We start from the raw sequence: 20114 nt of genomic DNA, 5'->3' as shown, positions 1-20114 counted from the left end.
TTCCATGTGAATCCTATATAGTCATCCTTAAGAGATTGCTTACTAATATCCAGCTTGGAAGCTGTCTCCTTGCATCTGTAGTTCATTACTTTGGATTCTGATGTCTGGACTGAAGAGTTCATTTCCTCCTCTATTATAACTGCCCCTAAGCTCTCTAGGCAGGGCTTTTGCCATGTAACCTCTTCAGGATACTTCCTTTAAGCCAACAAAATAAGAAACAACCCCCTTCTTTTCCTGGACTCTCCAACAAAACAAGAGCAGAGTAGTTCTTTCTCTGACCATTGTAGTGCTTTCTAGGCCCATGTTTCCTATATTTTTAGTTTTTTTTTTTCCATTTGGTGGCTCTTTTGAGAAATGAACTGGTAGAGCAACTAGTTAGAAATGAAGTTTTCTATAAGAGTGTTAAGCTGTGGTTGGTGTTATTTCCACTGAATTTAGGGAGTGGATGAGATTGGGATCTTTACATAACTTCTAGGGCCCTTTGGTTCTTAGCTGTTTAGTCATTGTTTATTCCTGTCCAACGCTTTGTGATTTCTTTTGGAGTTTTTTTTTTTTACAGAGATACTGGAGTGTTTTGTCATTTCCTTCTTCAGCTCATTTTACTGGTGAGGAAACTGAGGCAAGCAGAATCAAGTGACTTGTCCATGTAGTATGTGTCTGAGGCCAGATTTGAACTGGGTCTTTCTGATTCCAGACCTAGCACTCTACTAGCTAGCTGTTCCACTTTGGTTCAAAAGAGTTTCTTTTTCCTGGACTTTGGCAGAATAGCTCCTGTGAATAACTCAGAAGGGCCTTGCTCCTTTCATCTTCATCTTTTTTCATTGTTCACTTGTCAAGTTGATCCATGGTTGATAAATATAGAAAGATAGAAGGATGGCTATTCAGATAGATAGATGGATAGAGATAGATAGGTAAATAGATAGACAGATGGAACATTTATTAAAAATGTATTAAAAGCTTATTATTTTCCAGGCACTGGGCTAAGTGCTAGGCATACCAGTATAAGTAAATAAGACAAACATAGCTTCCACAGCTCTGGTTCTTTGCTGTTTAATCATTTTTCATCTGTGTCCAACTCTTTGTGACCTGTTTTGGGGTTTTCTTGGCAAATATACTAGAGCGTTTTGTTATTTCCTTCTCCAACTCATTTTACAGATGAGGAAACTGTCCAGGGGCAGCTAGGTAGTACAGGAAATAGTCAGGCCTGGAGTTGGGAATACCTGGATTCAAATCTGACCTCAGATACTTCCTAGCTGGGTGACTCTGGCTCTTCTGTCTTGGACCTGATACTAAGACAGGAGCCAAGAGTTTTAAAAAAATATATAGTTCTTGCTCTCAAGGAGTTTATATTCAGGTGGGAGATGATAATATAAAGGGGAACTAGAGGCAGCCTGGTAGGAAGTTGACTGGGAAGTGTCATGAAGACCTATTTCTGGGCAAAATAAGGAGAAAACTCACCTGGTCTTCTTCCCTTTTATTTTTTATTTTTTTATTGGTTTGGTGTTGTAAAATGTTAATGTCTTCTCTTTGGCTCTTCTCCTCAATCCTAGATTCATATTTTCAATTCTATCTGGGTATAGGAGTAAAAAAACATTTCCCTAAGATCTCCCTGGCAAAGAGACCATTGTCTGGGCAAAGTCAGACATTAGGAGAATTCTTCTTAGACCTGTTGTTGATGCTGTGTGATTTCAAGAAATTTACAGTAGGCTCTCCTCCATCTTTTAAATCTTGAGGCTGGAGATAATAGCATGAAGTTATGAATGATGAAGTTGTTATAAAAGCCTATTGTTTTGGAACTCTAGGATACGACATCCACACTAGGGTCATCCTGGGTTGGGTTGTTGAGCAAGAACTTGCAATTTCAAGAGATATCACATTCAGATCAAAATCCCCCTGCTTGGTCCATAATTCTCTTGCCACTACAGTTTACCTTGTACAACCAAGCATCAAGATGCTCCCTGATTACTGTGATTTAGTAGAAATCACCAACTAGGCAGAGAGGATACTCTGCATGTGCAGAGTCTCAAATTCTCAGAGAAATAAGAATGATTGTGGGCTACAGGACACAACCCTCTTCTTAGGCTTCTAGGGAACTAGCCTGTTACAGAGCAAGAGAAAAGGTTTCTGCTACTTCTGAGGCCCAGATGCTGCAACTCAAACCTTACCTTAAGGGACAGCTTTGTCTTCTCAGGTTTTTTTTTTTGCCTCTGAGCTTGGAAATGCCAGCTGGGGTCTTTCTTTCGTGGCCCCCTTTTGGCTCCTCTCCCTTCCACAGGTCTTGGTGAGACTGTGGCTTCATGAATTTATTTGTGCTCTTGCTACTTGGTGCAGAGACCCCATGTCCATCTGTTTCACTTGAATGGGGCTGGCCAAGAAAAGTTTCTCAGGAGTCATTCCATTTCTGCCCCCTTGGCTTATGATCTGACTACCTAGCAAGATCTATAAAATGCAACCAAATGCCTCGTTAATTTTAAATGAGTCTCCCCATGTAACCACTCATCTCTGACGGCCACAATTAACCTCTACTCCACACTCCTTTCTTTTTGTATTTGGCTGGCTGATTCCTAACCCATTTCCCCTTCTTAATGATGTGCCCTGCAATGGAGCAAGGGTTTCCAGTAAAACTTTAGGAGGGAAAAAAAAAATCGAGCTCTCTTCCCCTGCCTTTTTTGTCATTCTTCAGACCTCTCTTCCTTCCCCTCCTCCATCCCTCTCACCATACTCTCCCTCTTCCCCAACTACGTCCAGACCATCTAATGCTTTAAACATGTTGGGTAATCTGACTTCCCCAGGCAGGCCCTTTGACCTTATAATTTCCTTTCCTACCTTTCCCCTTTGACTCTCAGACTTGGGTTTTTCCTCTCTGTGATGTGTGTCTCGGGTGATAGAACTGGCCTCATATCCTTTACATTTTCTCCAGCAAGCAAGAGGAAATTCAATAGTTAGTGTTTATTTAACATCTAACAAACTGGTATTTTCACTTATTCTTCTAGCCATTAGCCCTCCATCTAGCTTCCTTTCTATGCATAGCGATGGCGGATATTGAAAACACCCAACAGATGAGCTGAGGTTTCTCTGTGACACTGAGGGGTGTATCATTTCTCTTCTTTCCTTTTCTCCCTATTGCCAAAATATTCATTTGGTCTCACCTGCATTTTGTGGTTGGAGAGAATTCCTGAACTCTCTTGCAGTAAAAAGAATGTTGATCTCTTGTCAGAAGAGCTGGGTTTATATTTTCCCTCTTTTGTTTACTGCTGTATGATTCTGTGCAAGTAACTTAGTATTGGGGTCTTAGACATGACGCCTCAAAGCATTCTCTGGACTTATTCTCCACCTCCTCCCCAGTAAACTTTCTCCTGTGGGGATACTCTTCTCTTGCTTTATAGCTCTCCTTTGGTGTGTTGTCTTTCTCTATTAGAATGTAAGCTCCTTGAGGTCAGGAACTGCTGTGTTAGATTGTGTTTCTATCCCTAACAATGCTAGAATATAGTAAGCATTTAATAAATGCTCTTTCTATTTATCTATCCAGGGGCATGATGGAGATAGTTAAATTAGCTTGGGAGAGCCGGTTGTTAAATTTTTAGGCAAACATTTACACATTAGAAACTAGGATTTGCTGTTTTTTGGTTGTCTAAACTTAAGAAATTAACAGAAAATATTAATAATGTATACTAAACTTAAGAATACGTCTTATACATTTTTCTCCATTGAGCTGGCTGTTAAATGTTTATCAATATGCTTCTGTCTACTGTTTCTTCTCCTCTCTCTGTCTCTTTCTCTGTCTTTTCCTCTCTCTCCTTTCCCCTTTTTTCTGTCTTTTTCTCCTCTCTTTCTAGCATTGCCTGCCATCTATCTTTTAACTGTAAAAAGAGGGGTTTGAATTAGGTTATCTCTCAAGTATCTTCCAGCTTTAGATCTATGATCCTATAGTCCTCAATCAGATTGTGACCTCCTTGAAGGAGCTATTTCTTCTCTTTCTTTTTCCCAAGCCCTTAATGCTAAGCACAGCATTTAGCACCTGATAGAAGGGATGGTTTTGCAATAAAGTGAAAAGAGCTCTAGACTAGGAGTTACATCATCCTAGATTTTGTTCTAGAAAGGACCTTAGAGACTTATTAGTTGAACCTTAGCCCCAATTCCTTTGACCTGTGCTTGAATCCTGGCTGTGATATCTTGATCTCTTTGGACCTCAGAAAAGAGGATATTGGGCTATGTAACCTCTGGGGGGTGGGAGAGCAGCTAAATGGTTCAGTGGATAGAGTACAAGGCCTGATGCCTGGAAGACCCATCTTCATGAGTTTAAATCTGGATTCAGACATTTACTAGCTGTGTGATCTTGGGCACATAACCCTGTTTACCTCAGTATCCCCATCTATAAAATGAGCTGGAGAAAGAAATGGCAAACCATTCCAGTTTCTTTGCCAAGAAAATTCCAAAAAGGGTCACATAGAGTCAGTTATGACCAAACAACAACAAAACCTCTGAGTTTCCTTTCAGCTTTAAATCCACGATCCTATTTTTTATTTATTTATGTGGGATGGAGGGAAGACTTTGGGAACTAATAAGGGTTATTTCCTTTGGGAGGGGAAAGGCAGTTATAAATATGACAAGGTATCGAGAGAGAAGCAGTCACTTGGAGCAGAGGAAGCCTAGACTCTAGGTGAGAGGCACCTAGAGGATGTGCCATTCCCTGAGAGGATTAGGGAAAATGGTGCAAGGATGATGAAATGTGGCTATCTATTTGAAGAGGCCCAGAAGGGGACAACAAAAGGCAAAGTTAGCACTTGGAGGCAGGAAATGAGTTGTATAAAGGTTCTTAAATATAAAATAAGTAGTATAATCCTGTAAATTGCCTTTTTAAAGGTCCCTTAGCAAATCTAATCTCGTCCTCCCTTTCTTTCCCCTTTCTTTCTTTCCTGCCTTTATTCTATTATTTGATGCTATCTGTGATCTATTATGTGGGCATTAGGAAATGGAATTTTCAGCCAACAGTAGGAAAAAAAGAATATATTCTTTCTATTTTGATCTTTTAAACACTGGATCTCTTTTCAAAGTCTTTGTTTGCCCACTATCCAGGATATGGTGAAACAGTTTCCCTCTTCCCTTTTAATTCTCATGACATGAGTTCTCCAACATAGATTGGCTCCTTCTTGAGGACAGGAAGGAGGAAGAGAAAGGCTCATTTGGGACTTTTGAATAATTCTTAGTTCTGTCTCCCCAGCCAATCAAAAGGGCACCTCTTTTTAATCTTTAGTGGCCCATTTCTGGATTGTTATGCTAGTTTATTTTGTTTTAATTGCTTATGCTAGCGTCAGCCTCTACTCTGTGTGTGTGGGGGATAATGTCTCAGATTTCAGTTTTGTTGTGGTTGTTATTTCCTGAGCCCTCTGGGTGTCTTTGACCTCTTAGCTCTTCTAATTTCTATATTACAGGGTCCCAGGCAACACTGTCACCTCTTTGTGGTGGCAAAAAACTAGAAACTGAGGGGAAGCCTATCAATTGTGGAATGACTTAACAAGTTGTGACATATGATTGTGATGGACTACCACTGTCATAAGAAATGATGAGCAGATGAAAAAACAACATGGAAAGGCTTACATGAAGTTATGAAGAGTGAAATGAGCAGAACCAAGATAACATTCTATTCAGCAACAGAAATATTGTTTGAAGAACGACTTAAGCCTATCTCTAGAGAAAGAACTGATAAACAGAAATAAGCAAGGTAGTTTTATATATCCATTTTTTTTTTTGGTCCAATGATGCTTTCTCTAATGAGGGAAGAAGAGAAAGCTTGAAACTTTAATGTAACAAATACAATAAAAAAAAAGGAATCTCTTAACCACATGGTTAGCAAATCAGAGCCAGTCATAGAATGCCTATGCATACTTTATAATGGAGAGTGGGGTCCTTCCATCAATAATCATCATGCCTAGCTAGAAGTATTTTCTCCCACCTGGGAGGCAATAGGGAAAGGAAGCGGCACTACTCTGAGGGTGGACTTCCATTGACTATGCCCCCTTTATATGTGTACAGATTATTTCCTCCAACACAACAGATGCTCCTTTGCCTGTCACAGGATGGACACTTCTTAAATTAAATTAATTTAATTATATTATATGTATATATAAAATATAAAAATAATATCTTCATAAATTAATAAATTAATAATATATTAATAATTAATAATAATTAATAATAAAATTAATAATAAAAATTAATAATAACCAACCACAGTTCTGGAGTCCTCCTGATGAAACATGCCATCCATCTCCTGAGAGATTGAACTTAAAATACAGAAAGAGATTTACATTTTCGGATATGGTCAGTATGAGAATTTGTTTTGTTGGATGATGTAGCTATATATTGAGGACTTTATTTTTCAGTTCAAAAACACTGTTCAATTGGGGCAGTGGGAAAAATAGATTAGTAAAAATGATTATAACTTAAAAAAATTATTTTAGAAATGAAGATGATGACTTTCTCTTATCACTGAGGGGAAAATATGTTTTTTCATTTTGAGTGTTATCTCTGTGGGAAACATTCCTAGGCCTGAGAATGAAATATTGTGGGTTCTTAAAACTTTGTTAGGGATCTCTCATTGTGTCCTGATAGCTTTAATGGGCCAATCAGATGTACTTCTCATTTGAAGTGGACTTGGCTATAGTTTCTTTTCTAGTCCAAAGTACTCACAATCAGGGTTTCCCAAACACTTGAATTGTCTCAGGCAAATTTTTACCTGCCTGGGTCACTTTTACTACTAACGGTCCTTATTTCTCAGTACCCAGAAAAATGAAAAGAAACAAACAAAATTGACTTTATTTCCTCTCATCTTATGCTTTTCATCCCTTGCTTCCTCTTCTCTTGGATTCTCTCTCAAATGAAGGGTTCAGGTGAAGTTCCCCTGACTTATTAGTCATATTGTAGAAGAGATTATTATTTTGGGGGGAGAGGGAGGTATGGTTTCTGAGATAGGCAGGCAGACAAGGAAGGTAACAAATATTTACTATGTGCAAGGAAGGGGAAGCTAGGTGGTAGAGTGGATAGAGTTCCAGGTCTGAAGTCAGGAAGATTCTTCTTCCTGAGTTTTAATCTGGCCCCAGACACTTTCTAGCTCTGTGACTGTGGACAAGTCACTTTACCCTGTTTGCCTTGATTATCTCATCTGTAAAATGAACTTGGGAAGGAAATGGCCAACCACTGCAATATATCTTTGTCAAGAAGATCGCAAATAGGATCATGAAGAGTCGGACATGAGTGAAAATGACCAAACATATGAGCCAGGCACTGTGGTAAGAGCAGATGATAAAAATACAAGCAATAAACAAACAAACAAACAAACAAGCAAATAAATGAATAATAAATAAAAGGAAGATCACCCTTGTTTTTAAGGAGCTTAAACTCAGATGAGGGATAAAACACAAAAGAAGGGGAGCTAAAAGGGTTGGGAGTGGTGTGAAGGAAGGTACCCAAGTGGGAGGATGATGATGAAGCCAAGCCCCTGAAGAGGAATGAAAGATGACAGACTTGTTCCTCCCTTCACAATTGAGACCCCATGAAGAATGAGAGAAGGGGCTGAAGTCGGGATGTTCGAGGATGAGAAGGCCTAGGAGGTCCCAGATGTTCTGGGGAGTTCCAGGGTGAAATTCTGACATTCTGGGTCTCTAATTGCTATCCCCACCACCAGTGGCTCTGCTGAGGTTGCAGATAATTAGGATGACGTACAATAGAAAATTCAGATATTTTACAGGCTGGTAATGTGGTTTGGGAACATTGCTCATGAAAGCAGAACACCCCGCTAGCCTTTCCCCCATCAGACCTTTTTCTCCCTATTCCTATCTTTTCAGACTCATTTTTTCTCCCCAAAGTCTCCTCCCATCTCCCTCAACTATCCACTCCCTCGACTTGAAATGTGTAGTAAGCAGAGTGGACTTTTAGTCGCCTGCTTATCTTATAGTGTTGTTTTAGCTTTAATTCCTGACAGCTCTCTTCTGATGTAAGAATTTAATACTATTTTAAAGCTCCTATCTCTGGCAAGGTTAGATCTCTGAGGTCCTGCTTCCCTCTCAGACGTAAAATTGTACTAGCATTTCAGACATTTGTCCAACTGCGCTCTTTCCATGAGCCATAAATACCAGGCAGGAGATTTCATGAGATAGGAAACTTTTTTTTTTAATATACTCTCCTCTCCTTCCTTATTATGGTACAGGTTTGTTTTCCTAACAGGGAATTTTTCAAGCGCTCTAAAAGCTGTGACTTTATGGAATAAATGTAGTGGAAAAAGGCACACTTCCCATGCAGAATATCCTTTTTACTCACTTTTGCTCCTTAGATCTTTGCTTCCCAAACACACAAAACCTGTATTTGTGACTGCCAAGAGGCCTTCCATTGTGAGGGGGGAATGCATTGTAAATCATTCTTTCACAGTCAGTTAACAGGCAGTGTCTTTCTCACCAATAATTATGGTTTTGCTTTGAGTTGAGAAGGTTGTTTTTGGGGCAATAAATTGTGATGTCAGTTATCCTTCACTCTCTTTGCATGTTATTCCTCAGTCGGAAATTGGTGTTCTTAACAGTTGAACCTCAGGGGTCTCCCAGGCTTTGCAGCTGAAATCTCAGAGTCCTCTGCTTTGGAGACAGAGCCACATTTATAGAGAGCTCTTTTGTTTCCCACTCTAGTGATGGGAAATTTGAAAGAGGGGGAAGGGCCCATGGCCCTCCTAGTAAAATTGAGTCCTTGTGGTGAAGGATGTTTCTGAGGACTTACATTCAGTAAAAGAAGAAATTCTGACAATGTAGACTCATGAATGCCTGATTCCTTACAAGACCATCTTCATAGTTTTTCTAAGTCCTTCAGGTATGCACTAAAAAGAAAACATACACATGCACACTGAACAGTGGTCATGTGGCACAATTTGTCAGCCAGATCGTTCCAAATGGAGCGATGATTAATTGTAATGGGCTACAGAACATTTCTGTCCTAGAATATCAAGTCTCGTTTAACACACTTCAAATCTATGAATAAAACTGTATAATTGTTTTAAAAGGTTTTGTTCTGGGAGGGAGATAAGTTCTTTAGGATATCAGTTCTGAGAAATTTCTGATTAAATCAGTTTGCTTCTGATCATGTCCATAAACTGGTTGCTAGGGGCAACTTCAACAGACAGAAAAGACATCGAATCCAGATTTCAAACTAGTAATACCTGTTGTGAGAAGACTCACTCTTTTTAATGAGGAGAGTGGAAAATAATTCTACTTGAAAATAACAGTTGGGATGCACACTGGCTGTGTAATGTGACTAAACTCTGTCTTTTTATTCTGTTAGTGTGGAGAAAGAAGCAAGAAAATGGAAAGTGGAAAGACATATAAATGCTTCTCCTACGATTAGTTGAGATTAATTAGAGAACTAATTTTCATTAGAAGAAGAAAACCACTTACAAGCACCTTTTACTCTAAATTGGCCTGAAGCCCTGGAGTTGTGGACCTTTGTTAAGTGCCCTGAGAAAGGCTTTGATTCTAAGGTAAAAAAAATTACAAGTATTTATAAATTTTGACTCTAAATTAAAGATGAGCTATAAAGCACAGTGCCCTGAACATAGTAGGTGCTTCTATTAAATAGATGCTTAAAAATACTTCTTGATTGATTGACTGATTGATGTTTGTTTAATTATATTGACTATAACGGAATTTTGTAATTAAGGTCTGCAGATATTAAGAATTGGATTAAGTTGATAACAATTAAAGATTAGAAATGGTGATACAAAGTGATATCTACATATTTATTTCTAAATCTTATTATCTATCCTTTTAAAAATGATGTTGTTTAATGTTTAAACTGAATTTTTCTTTAAAAAATAAGTTTTATTTGAAAAAGGAAAAAACAGTGCCCATCCCCATTTCAAATAAACAATGCTCTCCAGAATTTTAATGTGGTTATGATCCCATTCTTTGGTATCTGCAGATCCCACTCGTTGTAATCCCATTTGGCGTTTTCTTGGCAGAAATACTGGAGTGGTTGGCCATTTCCTCCAGCTCATTTTATACATGAAGAAACTGAGGCAAAAAGAGTTAAATGACTTGCCCAGAGCCACACAACTAGTAAGCATCTGAGATAGTAAGAAAGTAAATATGCTCAGTCTGTGCTCTGAGTCCATTAGTTTTCTGTTTGGAGTGAAATAGCATGTTTCATCATGAGTCCTTTGAAATTGTGAGAGATCATTGTGCTAATCAGTTACTAAGTCTTTCACAGCTAATTCTCTCTACAATATTGCTGTCACTGTGTACATTGTTTTACTGGTTCTGTTAACTTTATATCAGGTCATAGAAATCTTCCCAGGTTTTCCAAAACCATTCTTTTAATAATTTCATTTTCTAATATTCATATGCCATAACTTGTTCAGTCATTGAGCTATAAAAAACATATTAAAAAATTTTTTTTATAGATGGGTCCTTGTCCTCTTTCTTTGATCTATTTTTTGGGGTATAGATCTAGTAATGCCACTGGGCCAAAGGATATGCACAGTTTAATAGCTTTTTGGACATAGTTCCAAACAAATTCTAGAATGATTGGACTAGTTCACAGTTCCATCAACAATGTATAAGTATGTCAACCTTCTTATATCCCCTTTAGCATCTGTCATTTTCCTTATCTGTCATAATATGGATAATTGTAGTTTCCAGCCACTTCTATATCATGCTTTTGGAACAGGTCTATAATTTGTTTCTCAACTTCCTCAACTATTTACTCTTTCTGAGTAGGTAGTCTGTAATATAATCTGGTGATTATTGTTTATATTTCTCCTGACATTGATCTTCACCCAAATTCTCTCCACCTTGATTATCCTCTCTAGTTCCTGGGTTTTCTCTTTCATTGAATATATCTTTTTAATATATAATGTTCTTCATTACACTTCAAATAGATATTTTACCTATCATTTCTTTTGAATAAGGTATATCCGTTCAAAGTCTTAGTTATAATCTAGACTAGTTAGATGTTTTATCCTACCAAATCTTAGTAATTCTTCTGCTATCCCATTTGCTCTTTTCTGTTATAATATCTAGTTACTCTTGCTTCTTGTCTAAACTTGTAGCATCTCTTTATATGCATTTGAGGCAGTTAGGTGACCCAATAGAGAGATAAAACCCTATACCTACAGTCAGGGAGATCTGAGGTCAAATCCGAACTATATGACCCAAGGAAAGTCATTTAGTTGCTCTCTGCCTCATTTTCTTCCTCTGTCAAATAGGAATAGTTGTAGCACACATCTAGAAGGATTATTGTGAAGATAAAATGAGATAGTGCTTTAAAGTCTTTTGTAAAACTTAAAGCACTATTTAAATGCTAGCTATTATTTTTTAAGTCTTTATTTTATTTGAGGTTTACTACTAACTCTTTTCTTGGATTTTGTCTCCCACAAACTTCTGGGTATTTTAACTGCTATTCTTTCCCCTTCATTGTAAGCTACTTTCTATAGTATTTAGCTTGCATATACATAGCAAACTTCCTTCCTCCGTTCTTTTTATTTTAAAATCCTTTTGATTATATTTGCAAGGCAGAGAATCTGTTATTATATTTTAAATTCTGATTTAGAAATCCATAGCACAGTAGATAGAGTACCTAAGTATGGATTCTGGAAGACCTGGGTCCAAATCTGCCCTCAGACACTTTCTAGCTATGTGATTCTGGACAAGTCACTTAACCCCAATTGCCTAGCTCTTGCTGCTCTTCTGTCTTTGAATTGATACTAAGACAGAAGGCAAAGGTTTTAAAAAAAGAAAAAAGGAAATTTAAGACTCATTCTCAGATCCTATCTTTGTAACTTACAAAATCATTTTTTTTCTTCTGCATCCCTTACCTTCAATGGGCAGTGATGAAATAATCTTTGGCAATAACTTCTTGATTCCTTTTGACAGTATTATTTGTATTCACATGAATCAGATATGTGAAGTAATAATAGAACAGAAAAATTTTAATTGACAGATATCTACCTATACTAAGGTGTATTGTTTTTAAGAAAGCAATTCTATAATAAGTATTGAGTAATCATTATGGTTGGTCTTGGTAATTGACTGTGTCTGCCTTTGAGAAATAGCCCAACTAAATGTGGAGAGTTTCATCATCCATAGAGTGGCTATTAGGTGATGAATTGTCTGGCTGGGGCAACCCATGAAAAGAAAAGAAAAATACAAAATGGCTGTAAGTTCTGGGTATCTTCTTTCCACTCCTGCAGGGGCGATGACAAAATGGTGGAAAATCGAGAGGGCTATAAGTAACAAAACATTTATAACACCTGTCACTATTAACTTGAATGTTAATATTACCCTAAGTCTCTAATTCTAGTCCAATGACAAGTGAATCAACACACTGGAGGACCTTGATGTGTATGTGTGATATTCCACACATGCATATGTATATCCACATGCACATACATAGATGCATATATAGGTACACACACACACCAATGTGCCAGGGATGCAGAATATATATGCCAGTTTCAGCCCCAGTCAACACAGGGTACACTTTTGTTGATTTTGATTTCTTCCTAAATTAAGATGGAGAACAAAGACTCGTTGATAGAAGCAATCCCTGTCCATCTTCCCTTCCTTCTTCAAAGAAGGGACCTTCAAATCTATTCTTTCCTCCCATCTTTATCTCCATTTTCACCAAATCACAATCAAATTGGAGGTAACTTTGCTCCTTGGACTTTCACTAACTAGTTTACTTCAAATTCTTAGCAAATTTGCCTAGGGCAGACAAGTCAGAGATTGGTCTGTTCCACAACGGTGAGCATCCTCTGTTCCCATGTCCAGGAATGTTCTGCCAAGCCTGAGCAAAGTTCTGTTGAAATCCTCACCTGCTAACGGCCTCGTGCTGGCTCCTCTGTCATTCACCGAGCTGCTTGAGAACAGTAACCAGCTCGTGTTTATGTTTCTGTAGGACGATCTGATTAATAAATGGAGCAGAGAACGCTAAATAGGTCTGTCATTAATCTGGAGAGTTGGCAGAATCACAACTGTACTAAGCAGCTATGTGGAGGAAAGGATACCTTACTTGATGATGACTATTATTTTAAGATCTGGGAAATATCAGGTTTTATCAGAAATCACAAACTAATGTTCAGCAGGCTGGAGATGGGCTGAGCTGATGGTGCTTAGATTTAGCAGAATTCTTAACTTTTTTGTGTGTCATGGACCCCTTTCAGAATTACTTTATTAATGCATAAAATAAAATATTTAGGATCACAAAAATGCTACTATATTAAAATATAACCATAAAAATATTTTTAAAAGTTTATTTACCTGGGTTAAGAAGCTCCAGTTTAGAGGCAGCTAGATTACTCAGGGGATTGAGAGTCAGGTCTAAAGATGGGAGGTCTTGGGTTCAAATGTGACTTTCTAGCTATGTGAACCTGGGCAAGTCACTTAACCTCCATTGCCTAGTCTTTCCTGCTCTTCTGCTTTAGAACTAATACAAAGCATTGCATCTAAGATGGAAGGTAAGAGCTTTAAAAACCAAACCAAACCACAATAACAACAGCACAAAGAAAGTTCCAGTTAGAATATAACTGGTGAGTTCTGCCTTGGCCCTTGAGGGAAGTTGGCAAAGCAGTTCCTCAGGGTGTTTCCAGGCCCCATAGGAATACTATAACATTTTCTCTTAGATGTTCAAGATCCTCTGACCCTTCCAGGGTGATCCCATAAAAAGAGGCTTTTAAATCTCTTAATAAAGGACTATTTTCATATCACTTTCATTCTCATTTCCTAGAGTCGTGAGTTCAGATAAAAACTGAGTCTGAGTATGACAGCATAGACTTGGGAGTTGGTAAATCTGGATTTTTCTGTTGTTTTTGCCACAGGCTTGCCAGATGACCACTTACCTTACTGTTACTTCATTTCCCCTTGGGGCTAAATACTGTGGAGGCTAGCTGTCAACCTGCCTGCTTCACGAAGGTGTGTTGAGGATGGCTGGGGTCATGCCTGGGAAGAGCTTTGAACTTCCTGCACAGAAGAAGCAAGATGGAGAGAGTTTTATCCTCAACATGAAGTCATGGGATAATTGTTTCTTTGAAACACAGCAAAAGCAGTGCCTGGGGCCTCATGTAGGATATGACCAACTTCCCCACACCCACCATTTTCTGCATTTGATGTTCTCCGAATCAGGCAGCCCCCTGAGTTTTTGTTTCTTTGGACACTTAATTTGATTTATCTTGGTATGGGTTAGTCTGGATGATGTCAAATGGCCAACAAATCCCCAATTGTTTCTGATGAGAAGAGGTGGCTGAAAGGCATCTCTAGCTACTTAATTATCCTCAGTGACAAGGAAAATGAAGCTGGGATTTGAATAGTATATTTGCATATTGAGACAGCTTTCCTTCTGTTCACTTTCTCCTAAAACTCTCAGAAGAGTCCAAGGAAACAGGTCAGTGGTTTTAAAAAGCCACTTTTCATAGTTGGGCCAAAAGAAGGCAGATTCCAAGGAATTCAGACCTTCTGTGTCCTTGTTTATCTGTGTTCTCTGTTTAGCCCCTCTATATTGATCCTGTGGCATCTTTGATTTTAAATCTATGTGCTTATACATCATTGCCTTTCATATCTCTTTCTCAGCTAACTGTGAGGACAGAATTTGATCTTGGCCCAGACAAATGTTAAGAATCAAAAGGATTTCATTAAATGCTTTAAGCCTGCCTCTCATCCATGCAAGGAAAAGCCATATCTGGAAGAGACAATTGGCAGACTATTCTTGTTAGAGACCAAGCAAATTATTTTCTTTTTTCATTGTATAATCAACAATGGCATGCAGAATAGAAATCTGCCATTGGTTAATAGACTCCTTTCTTGGTTATTCTTATTCCATGTGATGATCATTAAGACTTTTTCCAACTTGATGGAAGGTTTTGTAACTTATTCCTATATCCCTCCATGAGTAGTGTGATGCTTTATCCATAGTACATTCTTCATCATTTTTAAATGGAATTTTGTTTTGGAGAAATGATACAAAATAGAATGAGGACAGCACTGAGACTCTGGAGCCTGGTTTTTAGTGCTAACTCTTCCAATAACTTGCTCTACAACCTTGGGCAAGCCTTTATGGGTCTTAGACTTTTCATTTTTTAAGGAAAGGAGACAGATGATGATTTCTCAACTATGCCTCCAGCTCTAATATCCTGTTTGTCTTTGGAAAATGTGCGCAAATAGTCTTACACTGGTACTCTCTATTCTTCCAACTATCCCATCTTTGATCAGATTGGCCAACTTGTGTCCAAAATGCTTTGAGGGCCAGGGAATATTTCTCCATATTTCTAAATCCTCAATGATGACCATAATGACAAAAAGCTAATAATTCACTTATTTTTATTGCCTTTTTATCTATGGCATTAAAACACTTTTCATCATTTCCTTATTGAGGTAATATAGTTCTTGTTGAGACCCAAGTAAATGACAAGTTCCTTCACTACATTATTGAAAAGGGAAAGTCAGCATATAAAGGATAAACAAATTTTCCAGGTTCCCAAAGTGAGGGTTCTGGCATAATTACTCTCAATTGTTATCTGGAACCCAGTCTTTTACTTTTCCCGTAATAATAGTTTGCATTTTTATGCAACAAATCTAACCATGCCATTCTTTTTCTCAATAAATTCCAGTGGCTCCTTGGATATAAATAATATAAATTCCTTTGAATGACATTTAAAAATTTTCATATTCCCCCAGCATCCTCTTCCTTCCCAATCCCAGAAAACCATCCCATTCCATATAACAAATTATATTTTTAAAGAAGGAAAAGAGAAAAACAAAGAGAAAAAATCAGCAAAACTTATCGATGTACCAAAAAAAGTCTGAAAATATGTGCAATGTACTATGGACCTCCCGCCTTTGTCAAAAAGTAAGATAAGGATGTCTTTTCATATTTCTTCTCTGAGATGGTTACTTGTAATGGAAACAATTATACAACTGATATTCATATGTGACTATTCAGGCATGCAAAAGTTATTTAAAAGAGACTATTCTGACTTGCAAAGAAAATAATGGAAAATTGATTGTCTAATTGCAGTCTGAAAACAAAAGAAAAAATACTAATTCTTCTCCAGTGGATCCCTATCAGAGGAAAATCCTGGATGGAGAATTTTTCCAGTGGATCTTGGCAAATGCACAGGGAACCAAAAAAAGATCCTGGATCAGCACCCAGAATGTAATGTCCCTTCTGGATGACCACTCCTTAGTTTGGGTCTTACCTAGATTATAGATATTTCATGAGGTCTGTACCTCTAAGATTATAATTCATTAGTCTCCACTGGTACAGTCACCATTTTTTTAAACCCTTATCTTCTGCCTTAGAATCGATACTAAGCATAAGTTTCAAGGTAGAAGAGTGGTAAGGGCTAGGCAATTGAAGTTGTGACTTACCCAAGATCACATAGTTAGGAAGTGTCTGAGATCAAATTTGATCCCAGGCCTCCAGTCTCTAGGTCTGGCTTTCTATCCATTGAGCCACCTAGCTTCCCCCATTCACCTTTAATAATATACCTGAAGGGCATCTAGGTACCATAGTGGATAGAGGAATCAGAGTTCAAATCTGGTCTGAGACACTTCCCAGCTGTTTCATCCTGGGCAAGTTACATAATCCCCTTTGCCTAGCCCTTGTCCTTTAGCCTTAGAATTGTTACTAGAACAGAAAGTAAGGGTTAAAAAAAAGAATCAAAAAAGAAAATGATTAGGAAGAACAATAAAAGATTCAAATCTGCCCTCAGACACTTTCTAGCTATGTGACTCTGGCCAAGTCACTTAATCCCAATTGCCTAGCTCTTGCTGCTCTTCTGTCTTAGAAATGATATTAAGACAGAAAATAAGGGTCAAATAATAATAATAATGATACTACTACTACCACTACCACACCACCACCACTACCACTACTACAACTACTACTAGTAAGCCAGTTAGCACAATAAGTTCAAAAAAGAAGCTAAAATATGTGAATTCTAAAATAGTTTTTTGTCATAAACCCTTACACTGATGAGGAAACCGGATCATAAGGAGCTTATGATTTAATCATAGTCAAACAGTTAGTGAGTTATAGAGTTAAGATTTGAACCCCAAACTTTAGATTCCAAATATGTCTAGCTATCCACTAACAGGATTTAGAAATAAGAGACATTGAAGAGTTCATCTCTTATCATCTTGCAGATAAAAAAACAAAAAACTAGCTATAGAAACTGAAACTTGATGAGTTATCAAAGTACTAAATAGTAGCAGATCTTTTTTTTTAACCCCTACCTTCTGTTTTACTATCCATTCTAAGGCAGAAGAATGGCATGGGCTAGGCAATAGGGGTTAAGTGACTTGCCCAGGGTCACATAGCTAGGAAGTGTCTGAGGCAGATTTGAACTCAGATCTTCCTGATTCTAGGCCTGGTACTCTATCCACTGGTACTGCTTAGCTGCCTCAATAGTAATAAATCTCCCTAGTTTAAACCTGTCTCAAAAATTTCCTAGCTGGAGTGTGATCCTGGGCAAGTTAACTCTCTTTGCTTCAGTATCTTCCTCTGTAAAATGGGTTAGAGAAGAAAATGGCAAACCACTGCAGTATCTTTGCTAAGAAAATCCCAAATGGGGTCAGGAAGAGTCAGACATGCCAGCAACGACTGAAGAACAACAAAAAAATAGCAGAGACAGGATTCAACTTCATGTCTTCTGACTCCACAGCTAGTGGATACCAATGTGTGCTAACCCAACATACCTGTGACTGCAAAGAATCTTGAATTTCTCACATTATAGAAACACTGAATCTGAGCAGAAATACTAACATTTGGAGAGCTGCCTTGAAGAGCTTTGAACCACTTTTTAAGATATTCCTAGCCCTATTTTGGGACCTCTAAATCTTCTATAATTTTGCCTTTTTAGAGAATAGTGAGAGGTTTAATGGCTTGTCCCTGGCCCCAGAGTAGGCATGTGGAATAGTCAGGTCCTCTGCCTCCAAAGCCTTGCCTTTTCTCACTGACTCTTTCATCCTGCATTGGTTTTTATATGCCAAAAACTGGTAGAGCTTCTACTTACTCCAGGAATTTAGTTGTAGGGTGATAAAATAGAGAATAACCAGGAAAGATGTGATGAATTTTAGCCAATGGAAAATATGGGTTTACAGTCTAGACAGAAGACCTACGTCCAAATGGGGAAATATATTTATCTGTGTAGCTTTAAGGGGAAGCAATAGAAGCTTCATCATGAAAACCATTTAAAAGCTGAACTGGACAGAGTTCTTTAGAACTTGTGGTAATTGGCAGAGGGATGGACAAGATGTCCCAACCTGTCTCTTCCACCACTGACTTCAGTTTCTAAATGACACAACAAGAAAGACAAGCAAACTCTATTTGTCTGCAAGTGTTGGTTGTGTCTCCCTGGCTTTTTCCCATGATCAAAATGAGCGAAAATGTTAATGGTTCAGGTTCATTGCCCTTTATGTAGGGGGCAGTCAAACACCAAACAACCCAGAGAGTTGAAAAAGAACATCAGAAAGGTTGCAAGCTGACCTACTTCAAATAATCTAAATCCTCCTTAAACTTTCTATAACTGCAGTTAAAGTGAGAAAGGGCTATTAGCTGGCTTGTGTGGACTGTCATATAATGGCTTATTATTCCCTAGCAAGGAGAGAACGCTGATCAAATATCAGAACCAGTCTCCTTCCCATTCCCTTCAGATAGAGATGTAAAAAGAAGCAAAGGGAAAATGAGAGCTGGATTGGGTTAACTGTGTTACTTCCATGAGACTGTAAACCATGACCTTGAAGATACCAAAGACAAACCAAACAAAACCCCACCCCCTAAAAATGTATTTTGATAATACACAAGGGAATGCCCATTAGCTTTGTAAAAATCATTCAGTTAGGCTCACCCTTAATGTTACATCAGCTGGCTTTTTCTTGGTCTAGTTAGTCTTCCGCAGAATGGATGGGTTTTGTTAATGTCACAAAGCATGCTGATAAGCTTTGTTCACTGGAAAAGCTGACGGGCTCTACAGAGAGAAAAGAGAAAGAAAGAGGGGATGAATATTGCCCTTAAAAATGCCACAGGGATATTACCACCCATATGAAATATATAGCATATTTTATATGTTGATGTAGTCCAATGTATTGGTATGCAGATGGTAGTCTTATGCAACTAGATAGAACAGTGAATAGATCATTGGACTTAGGAACAAGAAAACTTGAATTCAAATTCAACCTGACACTTAATAGTTTTGTGACCATGGCACTTCATCTCTGGATGCCTCAGTTTCCTTATCTTTAAAATGGGACAATAAAAGTATACTGACCTCCCAGGGTTGTTTTGAGGATTTAAGAAGACAATATTTATAAAGCACTTTCTAAACTGTAAAAGTATTAAATAAAATTCCAAGGGGCTGATCTATCCTAGCAAATACTTAAAAAAGTAAAGAAATATTTCATAAGTTCATCATTCTATATCCTATGGGTGATACAAAAAGGATAGGCAGTAGAGTGCTGACTCTTGAGGTAATAAAAATCTAGCTGAGGAGACAAGACTCACTTTAGGCAATTTGAGAAGAATATAAGATGATGTACAGGCTATTAAATATTTAACAACTGACTCTTTATGAAATGAATGTGTACAGAACACATTTTAAAGTTTAATCTGAAATGTTAACTTTTTTTCCATCACTTTTTTAAGTCTAGACAATTAACAAAACAATAAATTAAGCCTTGATTTAGATTTCAAAAAAAGTTTTTTTTTTAAATCCTTGCCTTCTGTCTTAGAATCAATATTAAGCATTGGTTCCAAGGAAAAAGAGCAAAAGCAACTGAGATTAACTGACTTGCCCAGGCTTATACAGCTAGGAAATGTCTAGGGACAGATTTGAACTCAGGATCTCCTCACTCCAGATGTAGCTCTCTATCCACTGAGGCACATAGCTGCCCCTCAATTTGTAATTTTTGCTCATTTCAAAGGTAAAAATGCTCACACTGAAAATTTTAACCATTGGCTCTGAGGATCCAGTGAGAGCTGACTTCAACACACCCTTCTCTCCATTGCAGATGTACATTGATTAAGTTCAACACTAACTATGTTACTTCATAGTAGCACCATTCATAGGATCATTCCATCATAGATTC

At 37.8% G+C, this 20114-nt stretch overlaps 1 long non-coding RNA gene across 1 annotated transcript; it reads left to right on the top strand.

The window, feature by feature from the left end:
* Positions 1–3974: 3974 nt before the first annotated feature.
* Positions 3975–16154, top strand: LOC107651839 (uncharacterized). The gene is made up of 3 exons (XR_008917619.1): positions 3975–5722; positions 9322–9517; positions 13853–16154. It is a non-coding gene; the product is annotated as an uncharacterized LOC107651839 (long non-coding RNA).
* Positions 16155–20114: the final 3960 nt, after the last annotated feature.

Source organism: Monodelphis domestica, chromosome 3, assembly GCF_027887165.1.
Source record: "Monodelphis domestica isolate mMonDom1 chromosome 3, mMonDom1.pri, whole genome shotgun sequence".
NCBI classification, from domain to species: Eukaryota; Metazoa; Chordata; class Mammalia; order Didelphimorphia; family Didelphidae; genus Monodelphis; species Monodelphis domestica.
Note: the sequence above shows the minus strand (reverse complement) of the source record. Positions and strands in the feature narration are given on the sequence as shown.